We start from the raw sequence: 15177 nt of genomic DNA on the forward strand, positions 1-15177 counted from the left end.
AGAGCAATGTTTGAAACCTCTCCCATGCTAAGTGATAAGGTTCGTCAGGCTCCATTCTGAAGGAATGGATCTGATCTCGAAGGCGGGAGGCCTTCGCAGGTGGGAAATACTTAGCAAGGAAGGCATCTCTAAGTCCATCCCAAGTGGTGTAAGTACCTGCCGGCTGCGAATCAAGCCAGGTGGCTGCGCGGCCAGCAAGCAAAAAGGGGAAGACTTGGAGATAGCGGGCATCAAGATTCACACCTTCGATGCCGAAGGTGCTACACAGACGGGTGAGACGGTTAATATGTGCTGGCGCGTCCTCATCATCACGACCGTGAAACTGACAAGAGTTGTTAATGGCAGTCATGATGTATGAAGGAATTTGCCAAGACTTATCATTGGTGATTTCAGGGAGGGTGATGGGCGAGTTTGCGGTAAAACCCGCGGTGGAACGCTGGTGGACAGTTTGGTTTTCGGCCATTTGGTGAACTGGTGGTGGACTAGGGTGACGGGAGGGTGGTGGGGAGTTATGGGGTGATGACTTCGGGGTGAAGTCGTAGTTCGGTGGTTTAGATGGAAGTGTAGAGTCAGAAAGGGCTGAAGATGAAGTTGGGGGTTTTCGAACCCGAGGGATTGGTGTGGAGAAGGAAGACTTGTCAATTGGTGGCTTCACTGGTCCCTGCGAACGTGTGTGGGGCATGAACTGCAAAACCAAGAATAAAACAAGTAAGTCAACTCCAACAAAAGACTCAAAGAAATACGAAAAAAGACACTAAAATTACCTGGCCTCCTACGACTCACAAACACACAAAAAGCACGTAACGATATCAGTTAAAATCCAAACAAAGCAGTTAACGCAATTGCCAAGAGTCCCCGGCAACGGCGCCAAAAACTTGATGTGGAAAAAGTAGTTCAACTAATTAAACTAAAATTACCCTAAATTAAGACTCAAGTAATAAAAATCTAGACTCTTTAACCTGACTAAACTACTCACCGGCAAGTGTACCGGTCGACTCTAGCACAGCAAAGTAAGTCCGGATGTCAAACCCACAAGGACTCTATGAATTACGTTAACGACTAAACTTAGACTAGACATTGACACGACTAAACAAATAATGTGTTTGGGGGGGGGGGTTTACTAAAATCCTAAAATTATGATTAAATTGAAATTAACTAAGACACAAACGAAAACTAGGGTTTTGATTCAGATGAGATTAAGGACTACCTAGACTTGAATCCAGTTTGACTACGAATGAACTTCTAACGGTTTTATTGATGTATGGAGCCGGGATCGTAAAATACTAAACCTTAAGGTATTTCAATGCTAAGACTTCCCGACCCTTCTCAGGAAGAAACCTAGGAAACCCTACAAGGCTGTTATGATTACCGACTGTTAGATTTCCTCTCAGTCCTCTAACGACTCTAAAAGTGCCCTAATATGACTATCTACCTCTCAGCGCGATAATCTAAGGCAATTCTAGGTTCTGACTTGGTTTACTAGACAAACTGCAATTAGGGAACTAACTTCGACTTCTCTCAAAATCTAATTTAGCTATATACTGCACTGCAACCTAATAACTAACTCGAGCCTCTCAGCGACAAGTTAAGCAGAATATTTACTCCTAATTATATTTTAATTACTGTTTCTAAGGCTATCGGCCGATTTACCCAAAGATCACCCGAACCCGCAAGGATGCAAATAATCAACACAGATCTATTATGTGATAAAGACCGTCACCAAGATCTATGTGAAACAGCAAATAATCCACAATCAAAAGTAAATACGCACACGCACCAAATCAGAATATCTAGAACACGTTACTTTCAAAGTCAATCCATAATCAATCAATAAAAACCGTTAAAAGATCCAAACTTTCATCAAACCATCATCTAGTCTAGGTAGTATCTAGGGTTTAGCTAAGAAACATGATGTCTAACATAAACAAATCAAATTCAAAACAAGAATTCATTATCAAAGTGGCGAAACAAGAAAATAATGAAAACCGGGAGATAAGACCCGAATAATCTTCTTTCCTACGCTCCGTGCTTCAACCCGATGATTCTTGCAAGCTAAATCACCTCGAAAAACTCAAAATCTGCTCTCCGAAGTCGCCTAGGGTTTCTTGGTTCGTGTGTTATGTCATAATGATAATTATTATTCTTTTTACATCAAACCCTAGTCGATCCACAGTCAGGCGCATCATTCATACCAGTCGCGTAGCGCGACTGGTCTCTCCTTTACGCTAGCGCTACGCGAGATCCCAAAAGTCAGCAAAAATCAACGCTACCTCAGTCGCGTAGCGCGACTGAGCGTCCTGTTACCTTAGCGCTACGCGAGTGAGCTTTTTTCACAGAATGTTCACCTCTAAACTCAGCTCCAACTTCCAAAAACTTCAAAATTATTCTAACACTTTTATACATTGATTCCGGAACTTGACATTTGACACTTTAGCTCGATTTTGCTCCAATTTCAGCATTTTATGTATCAAGACCTGGAAAACGCAATGTAGATCAATAGCACACAATTCTAAACTAAACTAAGCTAAGAAATAACGATAAAACGTACAAACTATACACGATAAAAGTATGTATTTTGCAATACATCAGTCGCATGTGCACACCTTTCCTCTTTTAGTAACCTATAAATACCCCCTCTTACATCAAGAACAGTGATGTGACAGCTCTCTCCTCCGACCAGCACGTTCCAGCCCTCTTTTCTCTCGATTTCTCTCGATTCTTGTAAGTTTTCAACTCAAATCTTGTTCATCTATCATCTACACTCACTTCTTCATCATTTTCACCTTTGAATCTTAACTTTTAACTGTGAAATCAACGGATTTGAGGTGTTCTAGAATGATGTCGTCATGGAGTTCTTATGAACTTCAAGATTTGGCTTCATTCCACCCAGAAAAACTCAGATCTAAATGATTTCCACATGTTTTAACACTGTTTTCACATAGATATAAACATTTTCATGATTAGAAGGATTGAAAGATGGTTTCATAACTTTCTTTCAACTCTTTTGCACTCCATGCACTCAAAACCGATTGAATCGGAGCTCGTTCAGGACTTCTACTCATTTCTAGTGAAGTGTCGGTCTGAGATCTGATTCCTATCAACGAGATAATCGACTTAGCGAGTTGAACATGAAAGACCGTCAAGAACAGTTAATTGGTTAAACGGGGTGATTCCCACCCGATCAGATAACTTGGGCTTGGTGGGATTTCCGTTGTCTAACACGTTGTCATACCGTCTCGATCAAACCGCAAACTCTTCAAAACTTAACAAAATATTCAAGTTTTCATAATGATCAGATTGTTGGACAGATTGCCGTCCAATCGGATTGCCATCCAATCGAACGACAATCCGATCGGATTGTACTTGGTCTTCAACACCTAAACTTTTTATAATTTTCAAAGATCATCAGTTTCTAAAGGATGGCCATCCGATCGGATTCCCATCCGATCGAATGACCATCCTACTGTGAACTTGTTCTCACTGGAAATGTCTCGCTGATCGGATCGCCTTTCGATCGAACGGCCATCCGATTGGATGACCGTTCGATCGAGCGACCTGAAAGGTAGAGATACTTCTCTGTTTTTAAAATGCTACAACGAAAACTTCAAAGCCATCATACACAAACACATCTATCCCAAACGAATGCCAATCCAACCGAATGGCCATCCATTCGGATTGTCATCCGACTTGATGACCATTCGTCACCCAGTCACTCATCACCGTTTAATGCGCCGTTCATCGCTTATGCTATCGTTCTATAATCAGGCTAACTTTCCAGCGCTCCCTTTAATCCAAGACGGTGTTTATTTATTAAACGCTATCTGTGAGTATACTCGAACCCTTTTTGCTTTACGCACTTTTGGGTGTTACATACGTTACTTATTCAAATCACAATCGACACACAACGCAAACACTATTTATACGCTGACCGTTATTGCATGTTATACGTGTTACTCGATGAATGCTTGTATGTTATGTTTACACAGTGATTGTTGCCTGACACCTTAGCAACGATAGTACTATAGTTTGGACTCAGCACCTGTCGTGGACAGGGGTTGTTAAGGGCTTTACTTCACATGTCCCAGTCGGGATATGTTTTGCGCATTCTACAACTCGCAGTTACGTCTGTGCATATTTCGTCGTCGATAACCTACTAGCTTCACTTTGCTACATGTTACATGCTGGTTATGCGTAAACATTTTCGAATTCTATTATACTATTAAACTTGTATGCTCACCTTGACACTATGTGTATTGACCTCTATTTTAACGTATGTGACAGGTATTTAGGATGCTGTGCTTAGCTTGCTATCTTTTGTGGAATCAAGATAGGATGGGTCTAGAAACAAACAAACAATTTATGTCATGAGTTGTCGAAACAATTTATTGTCTTTGAGATATTGGTCTGTAATAACTGTTTACTTTGGTATGTTATGGTATAGGACATAATATTAAATATCTGGTAATTTAGTTGTTATGGATTTCTCCTGGACAATCTGTTTCGCTCAGTGCCTTACCCCGATGTTTTCGCCATCGGTTGGGGTGTGACAGATTGGTATCAGAGCCATAACTATAGGGAATTAGGCAAGACTCGACCTTGTCCGGGTCTATGTCTTAGAAACGACCTAGTCTATAGTCTAAGTACCAACATACCACCTCGTGCGAACCTGGTAGTTGTTCCGCACTAGCCTACTTCTGTTATTCGATCAACTCACAATCTCCATCCGCCTTTCCTAAGGCTGGAATACTATCACTCTGCCTTTCCTAAGGCAGGCACACTGCACTATTTTTGAAAATGAACGAGTGATTAGATCGAGACTAGGTGTGAAAACCGCAAACTCTTGATCAGATCGCTTGTTCGACCCACATTTTTACTACAAACATGAGAATTTGTGTTGAATCAGGAGTGAAATCCGTACTTCGACGAAATTCTCTCTCACTATCTCGCGATTTTATCATAAAAAACAGGGATGTAGCCGTTAAGTTAGGGGTGAAACCCGAACCTTGATGACTCGTTCCGCCCTCTATTTTGGTTTTACAAAACTCTCACCAAAGTCTCGATGGATTCCAATGACTCGAGTCGCGTGACTAACCGAAACGTGCCATTCACCGTGTACCGGTGATAGAGCACAGTCTATTAGGCCCAGGCGTGTACTCGGAGTCTTTGAGAATAGTCGTATCACTTTGGGTAGTCGATGTCTACCAGCCGAAGACAATCTAATTTCGATTTCAAGCTCGCAATCGCTGATTTATGTGTTTTCGATTCTGAGCCCGCAACCGCTGACTCTGTGATTTATTATGGTTTATCTCTTTTATGTGGACTTTTATGTGATTTATGTGGTTTTACATGTTTATGTGTTTCGATTTTTGGTGATTTATACGCTTTTCGCTATTCGCTTTGATCAACATGCACAACTCGCACTTCACAACTATATCAATACGCTAACAAATCGCTGCTACTCTGTGAATAATCGCATGCTATGTTACTTACTTATATTATACTACTCGCTATGCTACTCGCTGTGTAATCGCTAATTGCAATCGCTACTCTCTAATGCGCGAACCCTGAATGATAGGTGAATACGTGCAAAATGTAGTATGTCCTCATGTGTTTCGGTGCTCTGTGTGCTTTTGTGTTACAGTGTTTTCTATGTGCCTTACGTGCTTCTATGCTCTACGTGACTATGTGTATATGTGATTAATTGTGTTCCTAAGGTTTAATTAGTAGCAGTGCGCGTGAGGTGAGATTCGATTATATTGTGTTTGAGTCCTATGGCGATGTCTGTTGCAGACAATGTCGTCATTTGGATCCCGTCACTCTCGCGCCGCTCGTCGCAATCATGAGGACAAACGCATTGCTGCGCTCGTCGCTAAGCAGATGGCGAAAGTTATCCCTCAAATCGTCAGTGAGCTGAACGAAAATACCAGCAAGTCCTCTGAGGAATCAAGGACTGACTCGCCTAAGGGTTCCTTCAGCTTTAAGCAGTTCAAAGCCTGCGGCCCGAAAGACTTTACGGGAGAAGACGGACCTACCGCAATGTTTCAATGGTTCGATTCGATCGAGGTCACGCTCCGTCAAAGCGTTTGTCCTGAACACCTGCGAATTGTCAACGCTACCGGTGTCTTCCAGTCCAGGGCTCTGGAGTGGTGGACGGCTGAAAGGAACAAACGTGGGAATGATTCAGCCTTTGCGCTCACCCAGGAAGAGCTGAAAGACCTCATGATGAAGGAATTTTGCCCACCCGACGAGCTTCAAAAGTTGGAAAATGAGTTCTAGCATATCAAGCAAAACGGGGTGGCGATAACACTGGTCTTACTGCGCGATTCAAACAGCTGGGTATCATCTGCCCAGGCCAGGTGGCAACACCTGACATGACGATCAAGAAGTATATCCGAGCTCTACCAGATTGTGTTGCTGACTTCGTGCAAGCCGCGAAGACAATAAAAATTGAAGAAACCTACTTACTCGCTGCTGAGATAAACGACAAGCGAGTTCTCGCTAGGTACTTCAAGAACATTCTGAAGAGTCTTCATCAAGCAACCGCTGCTCCTACCACTGAAACCGCCGCACCGCAAGCTTCAAATTCCTCCCGCCGCAAGAGAAAGAACAACAACAACAGTAGCAAGAATTGCGCTGTCATAGCCGCCGCTCCATTTCAAGCAGTACCTGCTCAACCGAAACCCCAACACCGCCAAGTAGTGGCACCGGTCACCAATGCACCGCTGGCCAAGCGTGCATATACTAGTCCTCACCCGGCTTGCCCTACCTGTCCTTACCATCATCCCGTGGGGAATACTTGCAGATACCGTGTTCACTACAACATGTACAACCACTTTACTACCAATTGCCGCACTGGTCCACGTCAAGCTCCAGCTCCAGCTCCAGCTCAAGGTCAAGCTCCTGTAAAACAAGCTCTCCTTCCTGCTCCTCAAGGCCAACAAGCAGCTCCTGCACCCGCGATCCACGCTAGAGCTGGCTTTGCATGTGGTAATCCCAACCACTTCGCAAACATGTGCCCCAACAGAGTGGTGAAGCAAGAGCCACAACGGCAGCCTCAACATCAACAGCAGCAGCCTCAGCAGCACCAGCAACCGGCAGCCCGCGGACATGCCTTCAACATCAACGCACGCCAGGCTCATGCAGATAACAATGTGGTTAATGGTACGTTTACCGTAAATGGTATATATGCTTCGTGTTTATTTGATACTGGAGCCGATAACTGTTTTGTGTTGTTAGAATTCAAGAAGCTCCTTAATCGTAAGCGCGCCCATCTCCCCTCGACGTTCGACGTTGAAGTTGCCACGGGAAGAACCGTTACCGTTCGTTCTGTTCTTCATGATTGTACTCTTGAACTCAACAATCACATCTTCCCTATCGACCTTATCCCGATGCAGCTCGGTGGTTTCGATATCATAGTAGGCATGGATTTTTTTTCGTGAAAATCGTGCTGAAGTCGTTTGCTTTGATAAAATGATTTGTTTCTCGCTCGCTAATGGTGATCAACTGCGTGTTTATGGTGAAGTCGCATTGAAGAATCTCAAACTCATGTCTTGTATCCAAGCGAGCAAGTATCTCCGCAAGGAATACAAAGCTTTCTTGGCACACATTGTAGTAGCGGAGAAGGAAAAGAAAGAGAAGGCAATAGACAAGGTGCCTGTGGTTCGTGATTTTCCTAAGGTCTTTCCTAGAGCCAACCCTGTTGCTAAATCTCCTTATCCCCTCGCTCCGTCCAAAATGCGCGAACTCTCCAGTCAACTTGATGTGCATAAAATGCAACATATAAATTACATCAATTATGGCATAAAACTAACCCTTTTTTAGTACTAATGTTGGAAAAGTGTGTTTTTTGTCTTCCTTTTGTATTTTCAGGATTAAATGAGCTCAAATGAACAAAAGAAGCAAAAAGACAGCTAAATCTAACATAAATACAAGAAAAGGAACAAAAGTGGCATGCCCGACCTCCCGACAGCATCTTTCCAAGCAAAACAAAGAAGACAGAAGACTGAACACGCCCCGTGCTCAGTGAGCACGGGGCCGTACCCAAGTGTCAGCAGAAAAGACAAACTCATAGAAGCTTCTGTTGCCCACCACGGGGCCGTGCCCAGCGGACACGGGGGCGTGGTCAACTTCCCGTAGGCGCATTTATTGTAATTGTGAATTACAATTAATGAAGAGAGAGAGTCAGATGGACACGGGGACGTGCCCAGCGGACACGGGGCCATGCCCAAGCTTCTGTTCAGCCTATAAATAGGAGTGTTTGGAGCTCTTGCAACTCATCCCTTGGCACACCACCTCTCTCACACTTCACCCACCACCCACCACCATCACAACACCATCATCCACCACCATCATCCATTGTGCAACATAGAGTGTGTGAGTCGTCTCAGGATCCAAGATTGATCGTAAGGGTTCTTGATAATCAAAGGCCATGTTTGCCTAAGTCTCTTACATCACTTGGTGAAGACAAGTGTTTAGTGTAATACTTTTTATTTTTAATCTTTTGCACTTTTTAATTGGTTTTGTGTTAATGACTTTAATTACTAGTTTCTTATGTTGAAGGTGATTCTTCCTTATCGTTTGTCCGTGGTGTCTTGGCATTATTTTACTGTCTATATAAAATAAAAGATTTTCACCATTCATATCTCCACGGTCTATATGGAGGTATGTTGGCTACCTGGTCGGGGGTTATGGGAACAGTTTGGTAAGAGTCTTGCCATTGTTCAGTGTATAGATCCTGCAAAGGACCTGGGTCAAATTTAGTTGGACCTCCTTCAATACCCAAAGGTATTGGATGGCGGGGGTCCAAACTCTTTGACCCCCTCATAAGTTAAACTACTATTAAAACTTAAACCCGGCTACTTAGGACTGTATCCCTGCTGACTCAGACTACTTAGCCGAGGGTAACGTCGCCTTCAAAAGAGGGGCCTACCATATTATGCATTAATAACTTAATTAATTATCTTTCAATAATACGATCCTTTAGGATTGTATCCTTGCTGACTCAAACTACTGGGTTGAGGGTAACGTCACCTTCAAAAGAGGGGCCTACTACAATAACTAAGATAATCTCTTAAATAAGTGCAAAAGTGTGAAAATAATCAAAGGTTACACTACATACAAGTCGGATCCAAGTGATTCATCTTGTCTATCTGTTTTTATTTTTATTTTATTTTTCAGCATTTTAGTTAGTTTTATTTTCTTATTTTAAAAACCTTTTTCTAACATTTTGATTTGATTAGACGTTGAGGATAAACCGGTACTAAAAGCTCTTGTGTCCTTGGACGACCTCGGTATCTTACCAACACTATACTACGTCCACGATGGGTGCACTTGCCCATATGTGTGTTTAGTGTTAGTAAATATCGTGTTTTATAAATTTAAAACGTGGCTAAAAAGTGTAAAAAGGGCTTAAAATATTTACCTAAAATACATTACACCTAACGCACATCAAGTTTTTGGCGCCGCTGCCGGGGACACAAGGATTTTAAGAAAGTTAGGAATCAACGGCCTAATCATTTTTTCTATCTTCTTTTTATTTTTTTAGGATTTTTCTTAATTTTTCAGCTTCCGCAGAGCTCAGCACGGGCCGTGCCTGGTCGGACACGGGCCGTGCCCAGCAGTATCACTGGCAGTTTTTATTTTCCGAGTTACAGAGGGCTGAGCACGGGGCCGTGTCGGTGCAACACGGGGCAGTGTCCAACTTTCCAGTAACAGGGATCCAAAAAACAATCGCTGTATCTCCGACCACGGGCCGTGTTCACTGAGCACGGGGCCGTGGTGAACTTTCTGACCAACATTCTTTTCTGTTTTTATTGCAGGACTTGGAACCAAACGCCACATCTGAACCTTCTACGTAGTGTATGAGCTCCAGTTCTAATAAAGACATAAAAGAACCTCTAGAAGAACCTGAACGCTTTCTCAGAAAAAGACTTAAAGCTAAAAACCAAGAGAAGGTTTCGGGGGACCCACTTCCACTGGCGGACCAACGTACCCTTATGGATTACCTACGACCCACCGTGGGTAATCTCGGCGCCGCTATCAATGCACCGAATGTTGAAGCCAACAACTTCGAACTTCGGCCACATTTGATACAAATGCTTCAAAACTCCGCAACCTTCCATGGGCTTGCGGACGTGGATCCGCATCTACATATTACTAATTTCTTAGAAATATGTGATACCTTTCGGATCAATGGAGCATCAAATGACGCCATCCGCCTTCGAATGTTTCCATTTTCACCAAAAGACCGAGCAAAAGCTTGGCTCAACGCCTTCCCAGTTGGTTCGGTAAATACCTGGGATGAACTAGCCCAAAAATTTCTATATAAGTATTTCCCTCCTGCTAAAACGGCTAAATTAATGACTGAAATTAATACATATTCACAAGAGGATGGGGAATCCTTATATGAAACTTGGGAAAGGTTCAAGGAGCTATTGCGAAAGTGTCCTCATCACGGTCTTGCGGTATGGCAAAAAGTATCCACTTTCTATAATGGGTTGTTGCCACACACAAGACAAACACTTGACTCTAGCTCTGGGGGACTTTTAGGTAATCGCCGCCCACATGAAATATACAATCAAATCGAGGAAATTGCTCAAACCAATTTTCAGTGGCACACTCCCCGAGGCAATAAATCCATTGCCCCGGGCGCCCATAAGGTTGATGAAAGCACTTCTTTACAAGCCCAAATCGAGGCCCTTTCGTCAAAAATTAAAAAGTTAGAAATGACAAAAACGGTCTCGGTTATGGCTTGCGAAGGGTGTGGTGGGCCACATGAAAATTGGAGCTGTATGAAAGAAACAGATGATCAATCAGAGTCGGTAAACTACATTGATAATAGACCTAGGCCGTCGGGTCCTCCAACGGGTACCTACAACCAAGGATGGCGTAACCACCCTAACCTTGGTTGGAGAGAACCCGACAATAGTAGTAACCAACAAAGTCTAAACCAACGAACAAACTTTCAACAACCAAGAAATGAGTCACAAAATTTCCCTCAACAACAAGGTGGACGAGAAAGGCTCGAAGATACTATATCTCGCCTCATCTCCGACACTGAGAAGAAAAACTCGGATCGATTTCAACAATTGGAATCGAATTTTAGAAATCAACAAGCTAGTATACAAAACATTGAAAAACAAATAAATCAACTAGCTCAAAACTTCTCCGAGAGACCACAAGGCGCGTTACCAAGTAATACCGAAACAAACCTGAAAGTACAAGTTCATCTCATAACATTAAGAAACCGTACCATGGGTCCCGCGGAAGCTCCGCCACCACCAACTGAGGAAAGCACAACACCGGCCCAATAAGAGAAGGCTTCTTCTCCACTTCAAGAGCCCACCAAGGCTCCTTTGGTTCCATACCCCGGTAGGTTAATTCGTCAAAAGACCAATGAGCAATTCGCAAAATTCGAAAGTCTACTAAAACAATTGCATGTTAATATTCCTTTCATCGAAGTCCTAACTCAAATGCCTAAATACTCAAAATTCATGAGGGACTTCCTCACTCATAAAAGGAAAATTGAATCATTGCAATTAGTTAACCTAGGCGAAGAATGCTCCGCCCTCATACTCAACAAACTCCCCTAAAAGAAGATTGATCCCGGAAGCTTCACAATTCCTTGCTCGATCGGGGAATCCCCCATTCGTAATGCACTAGCCGACCTTGGGGCTAGCATTAATCTCATGCCCGCATCAATGTTCAAACGACTCGGTCTAGGAAAAACGAGCCCTACCAAGATGAGTATACAACTTGCCGACAGGTCCGTCAAATACCCACAAGGTGTCGATGAAAATCTATTGGTCAAAGTCGATAATTTCGTCTACCCGGCCGACTTTGTCATACTAGATATGGAAGAAGACACCGAAGTCCCCCTCATACTAGGGAGGCCATTTCTAGCCACCGCACAAGCAGTGGTAGACATGAATGACGGAACACTCACTTTGAAGTATGGGGATAAGGAAGTAAAGTTTGGGGTTGGGAAGAGAGTAGAGGACGAGGACCCGGTCAATTACATGAAGGTTATTGATTCGAGTTTGGATGATGCTCTCCGACGGTGCAACATGGGATGCAAAACATCCCGCTCGGAACACATGTAACCTCACCTTGGGTCTAGCCAAGGACCCTTATAAACGTGGCGCACCACGGAGGTATTCCGCGGAACTATCCTTAGTTTAGTTTAATCTTTTAGTTTAATTTTAATTTGTAGGAATAAAACACACTCGGGATGGTGAAGGATAACAAGGGAAATGAGAAACATCACCCCATACACGAAAACAGGGCCATCCGACAACAATTTCTTCATTACAGCAAGTTCAGCACGGGTCGTGTCCGCCTAACACGACCCCGTGCTGAACAATCTGCAGAAAATCGCCCAGTTCAGGTAACTGGACACGGGCCGTGTTCACTGAACACGCCCCCGTGTCCAGGCTTCTGTTTCTTTTTATTAATTTTTGTCACTGGCACCTGAACACGGGGTCGTGCCCGGTCACCACGGGGTCGTGTCCAGGATGCTAGTAACATAAAATTTTGCTTTCAACACCCTTTTTACACATTCAATCAACCTAAAAACTTATTTTTGAGACACATTGAGGACAATGTGTAATTTAAGTGTGGGGGGGGGGGATGTTAAAACCGTGAATCTTGCAAGTCCTAATAACAAGCCTTACACAAAACTCTATTGGAACCGCTAATCACCCCAAATTTTTTCAAAAATTTTCATTTTTCTTTTTACTTGTCTAAGTTTAAGTTGGGAATTCAAGTTCTAACAAGGTTATATTTTTACAAGTTTACAACCGATAGCATCGTGATAAAAAGAACCAACATAAGAAAATTATGAAACGACATAACAAACTTAGTTAAAATTTGATTATATATACTTGATCACATAAAAAAAACCCTTTCCCACAAAAGTGAGTTTTGAGCCTTTATCGAGCATACAAATACATATCTTTACACTAAATGCTCATTTTTTGTTTCTTGTGTGAATAGCCGCTTGGTTCGTACGACTCTAGAACTTGCCACAACAATACATTCCCGGTCCTTACCAACTTAAACCCGAGTAAGTAAGTGATGGAGGCATTAGGACTAATTTTTTTCTTTCTACACCATTATTTTTTATTTTTTTTTACCACCTACCCAAAAATCCCCCTAGTTAACCCCTTTGAGCCTAAACCTTTTCATTTCTTAACCCAAAACAATCACCCTTTTTACCCACCTAAACCCTTTTATTTTACCCTTTTTTTTAGTAACAACGTTCGGTTTTCTTATGACTTGAAAAAAAAATAAAAAAAAATAAAAAAATAAAATTTTGATGAAACCATTTAAACAAACAAGTTCCTCAAAAATAACTTTGTTTGAAAAAGAATGGTTCATCAAAATAAAATAAAAGTATGAAAAATAAAAAGTCTTTCAAAAACCGACGTTTTGTTACGCTTTTCGCACTTTTACTAACCACTAACCCAACCACCCACCTTTAGCCCAAGCCTAACCCTTCACCCAAAAAGTCCTCTTGATATTTGCAAAGGTATATAGTTAAAAAGGAGGAGGATTGATTGCTTGGCAAGCTTATGGTAGGAGTAAGTGCCATGCCGCTCTCGAGAGATTCACTAAAAATACACCTTCGGCCGAGTGTTGAGTGATTCCCCGTGAGGTATGTGAACTTGTATATAAATGGAATTTTAAAAAAAAGTATGTTATGCCCTATATTTCTTACGAAACGTTTTTAATAAATCATGATGAATAGGATTGTAAATAAATAAAAATAAAACTTAATTAAAGAATCTTGGAAATCCCGACACTCTATGACAAGCCCAAAAACCTTCTCTTCTACCCATTCCATTTGGGAGTGAAAAAACCACATTATAAAGAGTTTTGCTTGAGGACAAGCAAATATTCAAGTGTGGGGGTATTTGATGTGCACAAAATGCAACATATAAATTACATCAATTGTGGCATAAAACTAACCCTTTTTTAGTACTAATGTTGGAAAAAGTGTGTTTTTGTCTTCCTTTTGTATTTTCAGGATTAAATAAGCTCAAATGAACAAACGAAGCAAAAAGACAGCTAAATCTAACATAAATACAAGAAAAGGAACAAAAGTGGCATGCTCGACCTACCGACAGCATCTTCCCAAGCAAAACAAAGAAGACAGAAGACTGAACACGCCCCGTGCTCAGTGAGCACGGGGCCGTACCCAAGTGTCAGCAGAAAAGACAAACTCATAGAAGCTTCTGTTGCCCACCACAGGGTCGTGCCCAGTGGACACGGGGGCGTGGTCAACTTCATGCAGGCGCATTTATTGTAATTGCGAATTACAATTAATGAAGAGAGAGAGTCAGATGGACACGGGTCCGTGCCCAGCGGACACGGGGCCGTGCCCGAGCTTCTGTTCAGCCTATAAATAGGAGTGTTTGGAGCTCTTGCAACTCATCCCTTGGCACACCACCTCTCTCACACTTCACCCACCACCCACCACCATCACAACACCATCATCCATTGTCCATCATAGAGTGTGTGAGTCGTCTCAGGATCCAAGATTGATCGTAAGAGTTCTTGACAATCAGAGGCCATGTTTGCCTAAGTCTCTTACATCACTTGGTGAAGACAAGTGTTTAGTGTAATACTTTTTATTTTTAATCTTTTGCACTTTTTAATTGGTTTTGTATTAATGACTTTAATTACTAGGTTCTTATGCTGAAGGTGATTCTTCCTTATCGTTTGTCCGTGGTGTCTTGCCATTGTTCAGTGTATAGATCCTGCAAAGGACCTGGGTCAAATTTAGTACGACCTCCTTCAATACCCAAAGGTATTGGATGGCGGGGGTCCAAACTCTTTGACCCCCTCATAAGTTAAACTACTATTAAAACTTTAACCCGGGTACTTAGGACTGTATCCCTGCTGACTCAGACTACTTAGCCGAGGGTAATGTCGCCTTCAAAAGAGGGGCCTACCACATTATGCATTAATAACTTAATTAATTATCTTTCAATAATCCAACCCTTTAGGATTGTATCCTTGCTGACTCAAACTACTGGGTTGAGGGTAACGTCACCTTCAAAAGAGGGGCCTACTACAATAACTAAGATAATCTCTTAAACAAGTGAAAAAGTGCGAAAATAATCAAAGGTTACACTACACACAAGTCGGATCTAAGTGATTCATCTTGTCTATCTG

General features: G+C 42.4%; 1 non-coding gene across 1 annotated transcript; it reads right to left on the reverse strand.

The window, feature by feature from the left end:
• Positions 1-10352: 10352 nt before the first annotated feature.
• LOC118491776 lies at positions 10353-10459 on the reverse strand. The gene has a single exon (XR_004892221.1). It is a non-coding gene; the product is annotated as a small nucleolar RNA R71 (small nucleolar RNA).
• Positions 10460-15177: the final 4718 nt, after the last annotated feature.

This window comes from Helianthus annuus, chromosome 4, assembly GCF_002127325.2.
Source record: "Helianthus annuus cultivar XRQ/B chromosome 4, HanXRQr2.0-SUNRISE, whole genome shotgun sequence".
NCBI lineage: Eukaryota > Viridiplantae > Streptophyta > Magnoliopsida > Asterales > Asteraceae > Helianthus > Helianthus annuus.